Source organism: Bufo gargarizans, chromosome 2, assembly GCF_014858855.1.
Source record: "Bufo gargarizans isolate SCDJY-AF-19 chromosome 2, ASM1485885v1, whole genome shotgun sequence".
In the NCBI taxonomy this organism is placed as follows: domain Eukaryota; kingdom Metazoa; phylum Chordata; class Amphibia; order Anura; family Bufonidae; genus Bufo; species Bufo gargarizans.
The window spans coordinates 411,109,929-411,126,337 of NC_058081.1; the positions used below are offsets into that span (position 1 = coordinate 411,109,929).

At 32.8% G+C, this 16,409-nt stretch overlaps 1 protein-coding gene across 1 annotated transcript in view; it reads right to left on the reverse strand.

Moving 5' to 3' along the window:
• Positions 1-16,409, reverse strand: part of KCNIP1 (potassium voltage-gated channel interacting protein 1) — a 528,645-nt gene that overhangs the window by 226,181 nt on the left and 286,055 nt on the right. The window lies entirely within an intron of this gene.

The following is a 16,409-nucleotide window of genomic DNA, read 5'->3' on the forward strand; positions in this document are numbered from 1 at the left end:
GGTATAGAAGTAGTACATTACACCCAGAAATTGATGAATTTCTCAAGAAAATGTAACTGACAAGTTTTTGATTTTTTTTTTCCTGCCTAATAGGTATAGAAGTGGTACATCACACCCAAAAATTGGTGAAATTATCAAGAAAATATAACAGACAATCTTTATATTTTTTTTACTGGTCTAAAATTTATAGAAGTGGTAAATCACACCTAAAAATTGGTGCATTCATAAAGAAAATGTAACTGACATTTTATTTTTTAACCAGTCTACTATGTATAGCATTGGTACATCACACCCCCAAAATAGTTATATTTCTCAAGAAAAAGTAACTGACAATTTTTATATTTTTTTTTCCTGGTCTAATAGGTATAGAAATAGTACATTACACCCAGAAATTGGTGAATTTCTCAAGAAAATGTAACTGACAAGTTTTTGATTTTTTTTTCCTGCCTAATAGGTATAGAAGTGGTATATCACACCCAAAAATTAGTGAATTTCTCAAGAAAATGTAACTGACAATTTTTATATTTTTTTTTTACTGGTTTATACATTTTCTTGAGAAATTCACCAATTTCTGGGTGTAATATACTACTTCTAAACCTATTAGACCAGGAAAAAAAAATATAAAAATTGTCAGTTACATTTTCTTGAGAAATCCAAGAATTTTTGGGTGTGATGTAATAAATGCTATAAATTTTATACCAGTAAAAAAAAAAAAAAAAATTATAGCATTGGTACATCACAGCCAAAAATTCTTGGATTTCTCAAGAAAAAGTAACTGACAATTTTTATATTTTTTTTCCTGGTCTAATAGGTTTAGAAGTAGTACATTACACCCAGAAATTGGTGAATTTCTCAAGAAAATGTAACTGACAAGTTTTTGATTTTTTTTCCTACCTAATACGTATAGAAGTGGTATATCACATCCAAAAATTTGTGAATTTTTCAAGAAAATGTAACTGACAATTTTTTTTCCTGTCTAATAGGTATAGAAGTGGTACATCACACTCACAAATTGGTGAATTTTTCAAGAAAATGTATACTGACAATTTTTTTGTTTTTTAACTAATCTACTAGGTATAGCAGTGGTACATCACATCTAAAAATTGGTTAATTTCACCAGAAAATGTAACTGAAAATGTAACTGACAAAGTGGTAAATCACACCCAAAATTAGTTGAATTTGAACTAAAAATGTAACTGACAATTTTTATATATATTTTTTCTTGCCTAATAGTTATAGAAATGGTACATCACACCCAAAAATTTGTGAATTTCTCAAGAAAATGTTACTGACAAATATTCATTTTTACAAGTCTACTAGCTATAGCAGTGGTACATCACACCCAAAAATTGGTGAATTTATCAAGAAAATATAACTGAAAATTTTTATATTTTTTTACTGGTCTAAAATTTATAGAAGTGGTAAATCACACCTAAAAATTGGTGCATTCATAAAGAAAATGTAACTGACATTTTATTTATTAACCAGTCTACTATATATAGCATTGGTACATCACACCCAAAAATAGTTATATTTCTCAAGAAAAAGTAACTGACAATTTTTATATTTTTTTCCCCTGGTCTAATAGGTATAGAAGTAGTACATTACACCCAGAAATTGGTGAATTTCTCCAGAAAATGTAACTGACAAGTTTTTGATTTTTTTTCCTGCCTAATAGGTATAGAAGTGGTACATCACACCCAAAAATTGGTGATTTCCTCAAGAAAATGTAACTGACAAATTTTTATTTTTGCCAGTCTACTAGGTATAGCAGTGTACCATCACACCCAAAAATTGTTGTATTTCTCAATAAAAAGTAATTGAAATTTTTATATTCTTGTTTTCCTTGTCTAATAGGTATTAAAGTAGTAAATCACACCCAAAAATTGGTGAATTTCTCAAGAAAATGTAACTGACAAATTTTTATTTTTACCAGTCTACTAGGTATAGCAGTGTACCATCACACCCAAAAATTGTTGTATTTCTCAATAAAAAGTAACTGAAATTGTTATATTCTTGTTTTCCTGGTCTAATGGGTATAGAAGTAGTACATCACACCCAGAAATTGGCGTGTTTTTCAAGAAAATGTAACTGACAAATTTGTATTTTTACCAGTCTACTAAGTATAGCAGTAGATCATCACACCTAAAAATTGGTGAATTTCTCAAGAAAATGTAACTGACAAGTTTTTGTTTTTTTTCCTGCCTTAAAGGTATAGAAGTGGTATATCACATCCAAAAATTTGTGAATTTTTCAAGAAAATGTAACTGACAATTTTTTTTCCTGTCTAATAGAATAGAAGTGGAACATCACACCCAAAAATTTGTGAATTTCTCAAGAAAATGTAACTGACAATTTTTATATTTTTTTTACTGGTCTAAAATTTATAGCATTTATTACATCACACCCAAAAATTCTTGGATTTCTCAAGAAAATGTAACTGACAATTTTTATATATTTTTTTACTGGTCTAAAATTTATAGCATTTATTACATCACACCCAAAAATTCTTGGATTTCTCAAGAAAATGTAACTGACAATTTTTATATTTTTTTTACTGGTCTAAAATTTATAGCATTGGTACATCACAGCCAAAAATTCTTGGATTTCTCAAGAAAAAGTAACTGACAATTTTTATATTTTTTTCCCCTGGTCTAATAGGTATAGAAGTAGTACATTACACCCAGAAATTGGTGAATTTCTCCAGAAAATGTAACTGACAAGTTTTTGATTTTTTTTCCTGCCTAATAGGTATAGAAGTGGTACATCACACCCAAAAATTGGTGATTTCCTCAAGAAAATGTAACTGACAAATTTTTATTTTTGCCAGTCTACTAGGTATAGCAGTGTACCATCACACCCAAAAATTGTTGTATTTCTCAATAAAAAGTAATTGAAATTTTTATATTCTTGTTTTCCTTGTCTAATAGGTATTAAAGTAGTAAATCACACCCAAAAATTGGTGAATTTCTCAAGAAAATGTAACTGACAAATTTTTATTTTTACCAGTCTACTAGGTATAGCAGTGTACCATCACACCCAAAAATTGTTGTATTTCTCAATAAAAAGTAACTGAAATTGTTATATTCTTGTTTTCCTGGTCTAATGGGTATAGAAGTAGTACATCACACCCAGAAATTGGCGTGTTTTTCAAGAAAATGTAACTGACAAATTTGTATTTTTACCAGTCTACTAAGTATAGCAGTAGATCATCACACCTAAAAATTGGTGAATTTCTCAAGAAAATGTAACTGACAAGTTTTTGTTTTTTTTCCTGCCTTAAAGGTATAGAAGTGGTATATCACATCCAAAAATTTGTGAATTTTTCAAGAAAATGTAACTGACAATTTTTTTTCCTGTCTAATAGAATAGAAGTGGAACATCACACCCAAAAATTTGTGAATTTCTCAAGAAAATGTAACTGACAATTTTTATATTTTTTTTACTGGTCTAAAATTTATAGCATTTATTACATCACACCCAAAAATTCTTGGATTTCTCAAGAAAATGTAACTGACAATTTTTATATTTTTTTTTACTGGTCTAAAATTTATAGCATTGGTACATCACAGCCAAAAATTCTTGGATTTCTCAAGAAAATGTAACTGACAATTTTTATATATTTTTTTCCTGGTATAATAGGTATAGCATTGGTACTTCACACCCAAAAATAGTTATATTTCTCAAGAAAAAGTAACTGACAATTTTTATATTTTTTTTCCTGGTCTAATAGGTTTAGAAGTAGTACATTACACCCAGAAATTGGTGAATTTCTCAAGAAAATGTAACTGACAAGTTTTTGATTATTTTTTCCTACCTAATATGTATAGAAGTGGTATATCACATCCAAAAATTTGTGAAATTTTCAAGAAAATGTAACTGACAATTTTTTTTCCTGTCTAATAGGTATAGAAGTGGTACATCACACCCAAAAATTGGTGAATTTTTCAAGAAAATGTATACTGACAATTTTTTGGTTTTTTAACTAATCTACTAGGTATAGCAGTGGTACATAACATCTAAAAATTGGTTAATTTCACCAGAAAATGTAACTGAAAATGTAACTGACAAAGGGGTAAATCACACCCAAAAATAGTTGAATTTGAACTAAAAATGTAACTGACAATTTTCATATATATTTTTTCTTGCCTAATAGGTATATAAATGGTACATCACACCCAAAAATTTGTGAATTTCTCAAGAAAATGTTACTGACAAATATTTATTTTTACAAGTCTACTAGCTATAGCAGTGGTACATCACACCCAAAAATTGGTGAATTTATCAAGAAAATATAACTGACGATTTTTATATTTTTTTACTGGTCTAAAATTTATAGAAGTGGTAAATCACACCTAAAAATTGGTGCATTCATAAAGAAAATGTAACTGACATTTTATTTTTTAACCAGTCTACTATGTATAGCATTGGTACATCACACCCAAAAATAGTTATATTTCTCAAGAAAAAGTAACTGACAATTTTTTTTTCCTGGTCTAATAGGTATAGAAGTAGTACATTACACCCAGAAATTGATGAATTTCTCAAGAAAATGTAACTGACAAGTTTTTGATTTTTTTTTTCCTGCCTAATAGGTATAGAAGTGGTACATCACACCCAAAAATTGGTGAAATTATCAAGAAAATATAACAGACAATCTTTATATTTTTTTTACTGGTCTAAAATTTATAGAAGTGGTAAATCACACCTAAAAATTGGTGCATTAATAAAGAAAATGTAACTGACATTTTATTTTTTAACCAGTCTACTATGTATAGCATTGGTACATCACACCCCCAAAATAGTTATATTTCTCAAGAAAAAGTAACTGACAATTTTTTTTTCCTGGTCTAATAGGTTTAGAAGTAGAACATTACACCCAGAAATTGGTGAATTTCTCAAGAAAATGTAACTGAAAATTTTTATATTTTTTTACTGGTCTAAAATTTATAGAAGTGGTAAATCACACCTAAAAATTGGTGCATTCATAAAGAAAATGTAACTGACATTTTATTTTTTAACCAGTCTACTATGTATAGCATTGGTACATCACACCCCCAAAATAGTTATATTTCTCAAGAAAAAGTAACTGACAATTTTTATATTTTTTTTTCCTGGTCTAATAGGTATAGAAATAGTACATTACACCCAGAAATTGGTGAATTTCTCAAGAAAATGTAACTGACAAGTTTTTGATTTTTTTCCTGCCTAATAGGTATAGAAGTGGTATATCACACCCAAAAATTAGTGAATTTCTCAAGAAAATGTAACTGACAATTTTTATATATTTTTTTACTGGTTTAGACATTTTCTTGAGAAATTCACTAATTTCTGGGTGTAATGTACTACTTCTAAACCTATTAGACCAGGAAAAAAAAATATAAAAATTGTCAGTTACATTTTCTTGAGAAATCCAAGAATTTTTGGGTGTGATGTAATAAATGCTATACATTTTAGACCAGTAAAAAAAAAAATATAAAAATTTATAGCATTGGTACATCACAGCCAAAAATTCTTGGATTTCTCAAGAAAAAGTAACTGACAATTTTTATATTTTTTTTCCTGGTCTAATAGGTTTAGAAGTAGTACATTACACCCAGAAATTGGTGAATTTCTCAAGAAAATGTAACTGACAAGTTTTTGATTTTTTTTTCCTGCCTAATACGTATAGAAGTGGTATATCACATCCAAAAATTTGTGAATTTTTCAAGAAAATGTATTCTGACAAATATTTATTTTTACAAGTCTACTAGCTATAGCAGTGGTACATCACACCCAAAAATTGGTGAATTTATCAAGAAAATATAACTGAAAATTTTTATAATTTTTTACTGGTCTAAAATTTATAGAAGTGGTAAATCACACCTAAAAATTGTTGCATTCATAAAGAAAATGTAACTGACATTTTATTTTTTAACCAGTCTACTATATATAGCATTGGTACATCACACCCAAAAATAGTTATATTTCTCAAGAAAAAGTAACTGACAATTTTTATATTTTTTTTCCCTGGTCTAATAGGTATAGAAGTAGTACATTACACCCAGAAATTGGTGAATTTCTCAAGAAAATGTAACTGACAAGTTTTTGATTTTTTTTCCTGCCTAATAGGTATAGAAGTGGTATATCACATCCAAAAATTTGTGAATTTTTCAAGAAAATGTAACTGACAAATTTTTGATTTTTTTTCCTGTCTAATAGGTATAGAAGTGGTACATCACACCCAAAAATTGGTGATTTCCTCAAGAAAATGTAACTGACAAATTTTTATTTTTGCCAGTCTACTAGGTATAGCAGTGTACCATCACACCCAAAAATTGTTGTATTTCTCAATAAAAAGTAATTGAAATTTTTATATTCTTGTTTTCCTTGTCTAATAGGTATTAAAAAAGTAAATCACACCCAAAAATTGGTGAATTTCTCAAGAAAATGTAACTGACAATTTTTTTTTTTACCAGTCTACTAGGTATAGCAGTGTACCATCACACCCAAAATATGTTGTATTTCTCAATAAAAAGTAACTGAAATTGTTATATTCTTGTTTTCCTGATCTAATGGGTATAGAAGTAGTACATCACACCCAGAAATTGGCGTGTTTTTCAAGAAAATGTAACTGACAAATTTGTATTTTTACCAGTCTACTAAGTATAGCAGTAGATCATCACACCTAAAAATTGGTGAATTTCTCAAGAAAATGTAACTGACAATTTTTATATTTTTTTTACTGGTCTAAAATTTATAGCATTTATTACATCACACCCAAAAATTCTTGGATTTCTCAAGAAAATGTAACTGACAATTTTTATATTTTTTTTTACTGGTCTAAAATTTATAGCATTGGTACATCACAGCCAAAAATTCTTGGATTTCTCAAGAAAATGTAACTGACAATTTTTATATATTTTTTTCCTGGTATAATAGGTATAGCATTGGTACTTCACACCCAAAAATAGTTATATTTCTCAAGAAAAAGTAACTGACAATTTTTATATTTTTTTTTCCTGGTCTAATAGGTTTAGAAGTAGTACATTACACCCAGAAATTGGTGATTTCCTCAAGAAAATGTAACTGACAAATTTTTATTTTTGCCAGTCTACTAGGTATAGCAGTGTACCATCACACCCAAAAATTGTTGTATTTCTCAATAAAAAGTAATTGAAATTTTTATATTCTTGTTTTCCTTGTCTAATAGGTATTAAAGTAGTAAATCACACCCAAAAATTGGTGAATTTCTCAAGAAAATGTAACTGACAAATTTTTATTTTTACCAGTCTACTAGGTATAGCAGTGTACCATCACACCCAAAAATTGTTGTATTTCTCAATAAAAAGTAACTGAAATTGTTATATTCTTGTTTTCCTGGTCTAATGGGTATAGAAGTAGTACATCACACCCAGAAATTGGCGTGTTTTTCAAGAAAATGTAACTGACAAATTTGTATTTTTACCAGTCTACTAAGTATAGCAGTAGATCATCACACCTAAAAATTGGTGAATTTCTCAAGAAAATGTAACTGACAAGTTTTTGTTTTTTTTCCTGCCTTAAAGGTATAGAAGTGGTATATCACATCCAAAAATTTGTGAATTTTTCAAGAAAATGTAACTGACAATTTTTTTTCCTGTCTAATAGAATAGAAGTGGAACATCACACCCAAAAATTTGTGAATTTCTCAAGAAAATGTAACTGACAATTTTTATATTTTTTTTACTGGTCTAAAATTTATAGCATTTATTACATCACACCCAAAAATTCTTGGATTTCTCAAGAAAATGTAACTGACAATTTTTATATTTTTTTTTACTGGTCTAAAATTTATAGCATTGGTACATCACAGCCAAAAATGCTTGGATTTCTCAAGAAAATGTAACTGACAATTTTTATATATTTTTTTCCTGGTATAATAGGTATAGCATTGGTACTTCACACCCAAAAATAGTTATATTTCTCAAGAAAAAGTAACTGACAATTTTTATATTTTTTTTCCTGGTCTAATAGGTTTAGAAGTAGTACATTACACCCAGAAATTGGTGAATTTCTCAAGAAAATGTAACTGACAAGTTTTTGATTATTTTTTCCTACCTAATATGTATAGAAGTGGTATATCACATCCAAAAATTTGTGAAATTTTCAAGAAAATGTAACTGACAATTTTTTTTCCTGTCTAATAGGTATAGAAGTGGTACATCACACCCAGAAATTGATGAATTTCTCAAGAAAATGTAACTGACAAGTTTTTGATTTTATTTTTTTCCTGCCTAATAGGTATAGAAGTGGTACATCATACCCAAAAATTGGTGAAATTATCAAGAAAATATAACAGACAATCTTTATATTTTTTTTACTGGTCTAAAATTTATAGAAGTGGTAAATCACACCTAAAAATTGGTGCATTCATAAAGAAAATGTAACTGACATTTTATTTTTTAACCAGTCTACTATGTATAGCATTGGTACATCACACCCCCAAAATAGTTATATTTCTCAAGAAAAAGTAACTGACAATTTTTTTTTCCTGGTCTAATAGGTTTAGAAGTAGAACATTACACCCAGAAATTGGTGAATTTCTCAAGAAAATGTAACTGAAAATTTTTATATTTTTTTACTGGTCTAAAATTTATAGAAGTGGTAAATCACACCTAAAAATTGGTGCATTCATAAAGAAAATGTAACTGACATTTTATTTTTTAACCAGTCTACTATGTATAGCATTGGTACATCACACCCCCAAAATAGTTATATTTCTCAAGAAAAAGTAACTGACAATTTTATATTTTTTTTTCCTGGTCTAATAGGTATAGAAATAGTACATTACACCCAGAAATTGGTGAATTTCTCAAGAAAATGTAACTGACAAGTTTTTGATTTTTTTTCCTGCCTAATAGGTATAGAAGTGGTATATCACACCCAAAAATTAGTGAATTTCTCAAGAAAATGTAACTGACAATTTTTATATATTTTTTTACTGGTTTAGACATTTTCTTGAGAAATTCACCAATTTCTGGGTGTAATGTACTACTTCTAAACCTATTAGACCAGGAAAAAAAAATATAAAAATTGTCAGTTACATTTTCTTGAGAAATCCAAGAATTTTTGGGTGTGATGTAATAAATGCTATACATTTTAGACCAGTAAAAAAAAAAAAAAAAAAATTTATAGCATTGGTACATCACAGCCAAAAATTCTTGGATTTCTCAAGAAAAAGTAACTGACAATTTTTATATTTTTTTTCCTGGTCTAATAGGTTTAGAAGTAGTACATTACACCCAGAAATTGGTGAATTTCTCAAGAAAATGTAACTGACAAGTTTTTGATTTTTTTTTCCTGCCTAATACGTATAGAAGTGGTATATCACATCCAAAAATTTGTGAATTTTTCAAGAAAATGTATTCTGACAAATATTTATTTTTACAAGTCTACTAGCTATAGCAGTGGTACATCACACCCAAAAATTGGTGAATTTATCAAGAAAATATAACTGAAAATTTTTATAATTTTTTACTGGTCTAAAATTTATAGAAGTGGTAAATCACACCTAAAAATTGTTGCATTCATAAAGAAAATGTAACTGACATTTTATTTTTTAACCAGTCTACTATATATAGCATTGGTACATCACACCCAAAAATAGTTATATTTCTCAAGAAAAAGTAACTGACAATTTTTATATTTTTTTTTCCTGGTATAATAGGTATAGCATTGGTACTTCACACCCAAAAATAGTTATATTTCTCAAGAAAAAGTAACTGACAATTTTTATATTTTTTTTTCCTGGTCTAATAGGTTTAGAAGTAGTACATTACACCCAGAAATTGGTGAATTTCTCAAGAAAATGTAACTGACAAGTTTTTGATTTTTTTTCCTACCTAATACGTATAGAAGTGGTATATCACATCCAAAAATTTGTGAATTTTTCAAGAAAATGTAACTGACAATTTTTTTCCCTGTCTAATAGGTATAGAAGTGGTACATCACACCCAAAAATTGGTGAATTTTTCAAGAAAATGTATACTGACAATTTTTTTGTTTTTTAACTAATCTACTAGGTATAGCAGTGGTACATCACATCTAAAAATTGGTTAATTTCACCAGAAAATGTAACTGAAAATGTAACTGACAAAGTGGTAAATCACACCCAAAATTAGTTGATTTTGAACTAAAAATGTAACTGACAATTTTTATATATATTTTTTCTTGCCTAATAGTTATAGAAATGGTACATCACACTCAAAAATTTGTGAATTTCTCAAGAAAATGTTACTGACAAATATTTATTTTTACAAGTCTACTAGCTATAGCAGTGGTACATCACACCCAAAAATTGGTGAATTTATCAAGAAAATATAACTGAAAATTTTTATATTTTTTTACTGGTCTAAAATTTATAGAAGTGGTAAATCACACCTAAAAATTGGTGCATTCATAAAGAAAATGTAACTGACATTTTATTTTTTTAACCAGTCTACTATGTATAGCATTGGTACATCACACCCAAAAATTCTTGGATTTCTCAAGAAAATGTAACTGACAATTTTTATATATTTTTTCCTGGTATAATAGGTATAGCATTGGTACATCACACCCAAAAATAGTTATATTTCTCAAGAAAAAGTAACTGACAATTTTTATATTCTTTTTTTCCTGGTCTAATAGGTATAGAAGTAGTACATTACACCCAGAAATTGGTGAATTTGTCAAGAAAATGTAACTGACAAGTTTTTGATATTTTTTCCTATCTAATAGGTATAGCAATGGAACATCACACCTGAAAATTGCTGAATTTCTTAAGAAAATGTAACTGACTAGTCAACACAAGAACATCCCGTTTGTCCTTGTATTTTAGCAGCATCAAATTTTCTGAGCAAACAGCCCTGCTTTCCCCACGACGCACTGTCTGATCTATAAAGGATTTAGGGAGCCCTTTTTGATTTCTTCTAATTGTGCCACATGTGACTATGCCTCTGGCAGCAAGGCACTTCAGGAGAGGGACACTTTTGTAAAAGTTGTCCAAATACAGATGGTATCTGGTATTTGGTCCAGCAGGGGGTGGACTAAATCCCATACTATCTTCCCACTTATACCCAGAACCGGGGGACAATCTGGTGGCTCAATTTTGGAATCTTTTCCCTCGTAAATACAAAAGCGCAGTGTATACCCAGATACACTTTCACAGGCCTTATACAACTTCACACCATACATAGCCCTTTCATTGGGCAGGTACTGGCGGAAATGTAATCGGCCTTTGAAGTGGACCAATGATTCATCCACTGAGAGACATTTTTGGGTGGTATATACTTACCAAATTTGGAATTGTAGTGGTCAACCACTGGCCTAATTTTAAAGAGTCTCTCATAACTGGGGTTGCTTGGGGGTTGGCATTCATTATTATTGCTGAAGTGTAGGAATCTTAGAAGAGCTTCGAAACGGGCCAGGGGCATGGCAAGACTGTGAGCGACAAATTTGGGCCTAAAGCGAGATATTCTTGTAAAAAATGACATTTTTCATTTTCACTGCCAAGTCTTTCTAAATTCTATGAAACGGCTATTGGGCCAAAGTGCTCAGTGCACCCCCTGAAAAATTCCTTAGGGGGTGTATTTTCCATAGTGGGGTCACTTTTGGTGTTTTTTAACTGTTGGGGTGCCTCAGGGTGTCTTCAAATGCGACATGGTACTTGAACATTATCCCAGCGAAATCTGCCTTCCAAAAGCCACACGGTGTTCCTCCCATTCTGAGCCCCACTGTGTGCTCATACAGCACTTTACAACCACATATAGGGTGTTGACGTATTCAGGAGAAAATGGCTAACAGATTATGGGGTGCATTTTCTCCTGATACCCCTTGTTAAAATGACAAATTTGGGCCTAAAGCGTGATATTCTTGTAAAATATGAAATTTTTCATTTTCGCTGCCAAGTCTTTCTAAATTCTATGAAACGGTTATTGGGCCAAAGTGCTCAGTGTACCCCTTGAAAAATTCCTTAGGGGGTGTATTTTCCATAATTGGGTCACTTTGGGTGTTTTTTAACTGTTGGGGTGCCTCAGGGTGTCTTCAAATGCGACATGGTGCCTGAAAATTATTGCAGCAAAATCTGCCTTCCAAAAGCTATACGGTGTTCCTCCCATTCTGAGCCCCGCTGTGTGCTCATACAGCACTTTACAACCACATATGGGGTGTTTCTGTAAACTTAAGAATCAGGGTAACAAATATTAAGGTTTATTTTGCTGTTAACCCATGCTGAATTGCAGGATAAATGGATCTAAAGTGAAAAATCTGCAAAAAAAGTGACATTTTTAAAATTCACCTCCATTTTCCATTAATTCTGGGGGAACACTTAAAGGGTTAACAACGTTTGTAAAATTAGTTTTGAATACCTTGAGGGGTGTAGTTTCTATTATATAAGTCTCACAAAGTGACTTCAGACATGAACTGGTCCTTAAAAAGTGGGTTTTGGAAATGTTCAGAAATTTTTTTAAAACTTCTAAAACATTTCTAAACTTCTAAGCCTTCTAACATCCCAAAAAAATAAAATTACATTTACAAAATGATGCAAACATGAAGTAAGCATATGGTAAAAGTAAAGTAATAACTATTTTGTAAGTTACCACTGTCTGTCAGATAACCAGAGAAATTCAAATTTAGAAAATTGCGCATTTTTCCAAATTTTCTGTAAATTTTGGCTTTTTTTTTATAAATAAAGGTGAAACATATTGACTCAAATTTACCACTAACATGAAGTACAATATGTCACGACAAAACAATAAGTAAAAGCATTCCAGAGTTATTACCACATAAAGTGAAACATGTCAGATTTGCAAAATGTGGCTTGGTCCTTATGGTGAAAACTAGCTTGGTCTTGAAGGGGTTAATAATTGAATATGACTGCAGTATATAACCCTGGAATTTCAAACATCTTGATGCTGCAAGGGCGCAACAATTGTGTATTTTGCCCAAAAAAGGGTGTTTTATTAATAGAAGAATATAACCCCTGCATATAAAGGTTGTATCTCACACGCCCTGACCCACACTAGGCTGCAATTAAAGATTTGTGCCAAAAATGGGTATTTGATTAATAACGAAATATTACAGCAGTATATAACCCTGGAATTTCACACGTGCTGATGGTGCAAGGCCAGAAAAATTGTGTATTTTGGCAAAAAAGTGTGTTTTAAAAAACTCAGAAAAATATGGCTGTATTTCTAGCTCAAATTGCACACTGACTAATCCTGCAAATGCACCAGATGTTGTATATTGCCAAAAAAGGGTGATTTTATACAACCAGATAATTAGTGCTGTTTTCAAGCTTGGATTTCAATGTCACAAAAGCTCAGATGCAGTGATGGTGCACTGATCTTGCATAAAATGGCCACTGGGCTCAGGGCAGGATAAAAAAATTGTGCCCTGCACCCACACAACAAAATGTATGTAGATCGCTGAGTTAGATTCACGTTTTGAACAAAGATTCTCTCCTATTCTCTCCCTGAAATCACCAGCCGCCTCCTCTCCCTACACTGTTAACAGCAGAGTAATGTGCAGCGCTACGTGACTCCAGCTTATATAGAGGCTGGGTCACATGCTACACTGGCCAATCACAGCCTTGCCATTAGTAGGCATGGCTGTGATGGCTTCTAAGGGCACACAGTTAAACTCTTGTTGATTGGCTGCTCTGCAGCCTTTCAAAAAGCGCCAAGAAAGCGCCGAACACCAAACCCGAACTTTTACTGAAATGTTCGGGTTCGTGTCCGGGGTCCAAAAATCCTAAAGTTCGGGTTCGCTCAACCCTAATAACAATCACAATTCACCGCAGATGTCACGAGGGTGTCAAGAGCCACGTCTGACTCCGTTATACCCGGGGTCAGGAAGTCGCAGCGGGTGGCTGCGCGCTCTATGTCTAAAGATCACGTGGTTTCTTAGTGATTGTTTTATGTGTTTGCCTTGCAATCCTTTTTGTCTCACTCAGGGATCCGTAGCTTCTCCTCCTCAGCTGTTTCTTGTCTGCCACTCCAAACCTCCTTATATTCTCCTCTCACACTTCTCTAGTTGCCAGTTATAGAGCTTCCTGCCTGGACTTCTATACTGACCCACTGGAGCTGTGAATCCTGGTTGTTGTTCCAGAGTGCTACCCTCCGGATCCCTGTTGGGCTTTTTGTTGTCTCCTGTTGTCGCCCACCTGGGATTATATGTTTAGTCTGTATTGTCTGTCCTCCCCTTGGTGTTTTCCTTTAGAGCTAGTGGTGCGGACTAGTGTTCCCACCGCCCTGTTCACTATCTAGGGCTCATCTTAGGGAAAGCCAGGGTTTTAGGCACGTGATCGGCGTACGGGTGAGGAACCCGTCTAGGGACGTCAGGGCAGCCAGGTGCCAGCCGCAAGGTGAGTCAGGGGTCACCACCTTCCCTCTCACTTGGGCAGGGCCTTCCTCTTTCCCTCCCTCTGTGTCACATATGTGATAGTCAAGCCGATCGTGATAGCAGAACGGCTAATGGGACGTACGTATATATTGCCTTTTTATACACCACGTAAATGGCTGTAGTACAATTTTACTTCACCACTGAGTGGCAATTAAGACATACCTTTTTTTTCTGATTAATAACCCCCCCCCTTCCCAAAAAAAATATATTGTCACAATTCACCACAGAACGGCAATTAAGACGTATTCTTTTTCCTATTACTACACCCCCAAAAAACAAAATATATCAATCACAATTCACTGCAGAGCGGCTAATGGGACGTACATACATTTCCTTTTAATACACCATGTAAATGGCTGTAGTACAATGTAACTTCACTGCTGAAAGGCAATTAAGACATATATTTTTTTTTCTGACCGCAGAAAAGATAATAGGAAGTAGGTTTATTTTCCTTCAATACACCCCATAAATGGCTCTATAATGTAAATTTACTGCAGAACAGAAATTAAGACCTATTCTTTTTCTTATTTCTACACCCCCCAAAAAAAAAATATAACAATCACAATAAACCGCAGAACGGCTAATTTCCTTTTAATACTCCAAGTAAATGGTTGTAGTACAATGTAACTTCACAGCTGAATGGCACTTCAATTTTTTCTTTTCTTTTTTTCCTATTAATACACCCCCCCCCCCCCAAAACGGTAAAACAATGCAAAATCAACGCAGGACAACTAATAGGACGTACGTATCTTTCCAATTAATACACCCCGTAAATGGCTGTATCACACAGAACTTGCACCCCACTCACAAACAAGGTTTGCTGGAATTAGAGTAGTGCAAACAACCTAAAAGCAACAGTATAACTGCAATTTGGATCCCCAATTAGTGCAGCAAGGTGTAATAGAATCTCTCCTATTACCCAGGCTGTACACTCTCCTATTGCACCCTGTTCTCCTTTTATAGTGTAGACCAGGGATGCTCAACCTGCGGCCCTCCAGCTGCTGTAAAACTACAACTCCCACAATGCCCTGCTGTAGGCTGATAGCTGTAGGATGTTCGGGCATGCTGGGAGTTGTAGTTTTGCAACAGCTGGAGGGATGCAGGTTGAGCATGCCTGGTGTAGATGATGCCTCCCTATCCTTTCCCCACACCTTGACTATCTATCCCTGAACTTGTAAATCATTTTTTCAGCACAATGAAGTCTTTCCTAGCACTGTCCCTAGCGCCTGCTGACGTCTCTCCTTGCACTAAGCACACTGGAAAATGGCAGAATCCAAAATAGCTGATCCGCCATTCCCAGAGTTCTTTGCTCCATGTCCTAACACGTGCAGCAGCCATTTTAGGAAAAAATGAGATTCTTTACCATGAAGCGCTAGGAAATTTGGATTCGGTGCGAATCAAATTTTTCCTTAAATTCAAATCAAATTCCACTTCGTCAACTTCTATTTGCTCATCTCTAGTGAAACCAGCAACAAGAGTTCTTCTCTTTCTCCCGGTGAACCTTGCTGCTGCCAGGCCGAATCCACAGGTAGTACAGTGTCACATCAGTGTCCTTCACATCATCGTCATTGCTTTCTGCTTTTCCTGCTCAGAGTCCTCCTCCACTACTTTGTCAGCCATCGATAATGGTATGCGGGGTGAAGAGGATGCCAAGGTTGGGTCCTCAGTGACAGATATGTATCACCATTATTTGGGTTGTAGTGCCTTTAAGAAAGCACTACCTGGGATCCAGTACCCACAGGGTTAACTCACTCTCCTGATAAGAAGACAAGGAAGTGAGTGAGGGGTGGTGTGGTGGACAAACTGCTGTGGCTGGCTGTGAACAGAGCTGGAAACTTTGGCAGGAAAGCCGACTGAAATCTACTACGGATTAAAAAGAACCCAGGGTAAAAATACCTTTATTTTGAACGGACTGTTCTACTGATTATGTTGTGCTGAATGAAGCAAACTTTAAGTTTGGTTTGTTTTCCCCTTGGCTGCTGGAAGCTGTACCTAGTTTTGTTTTG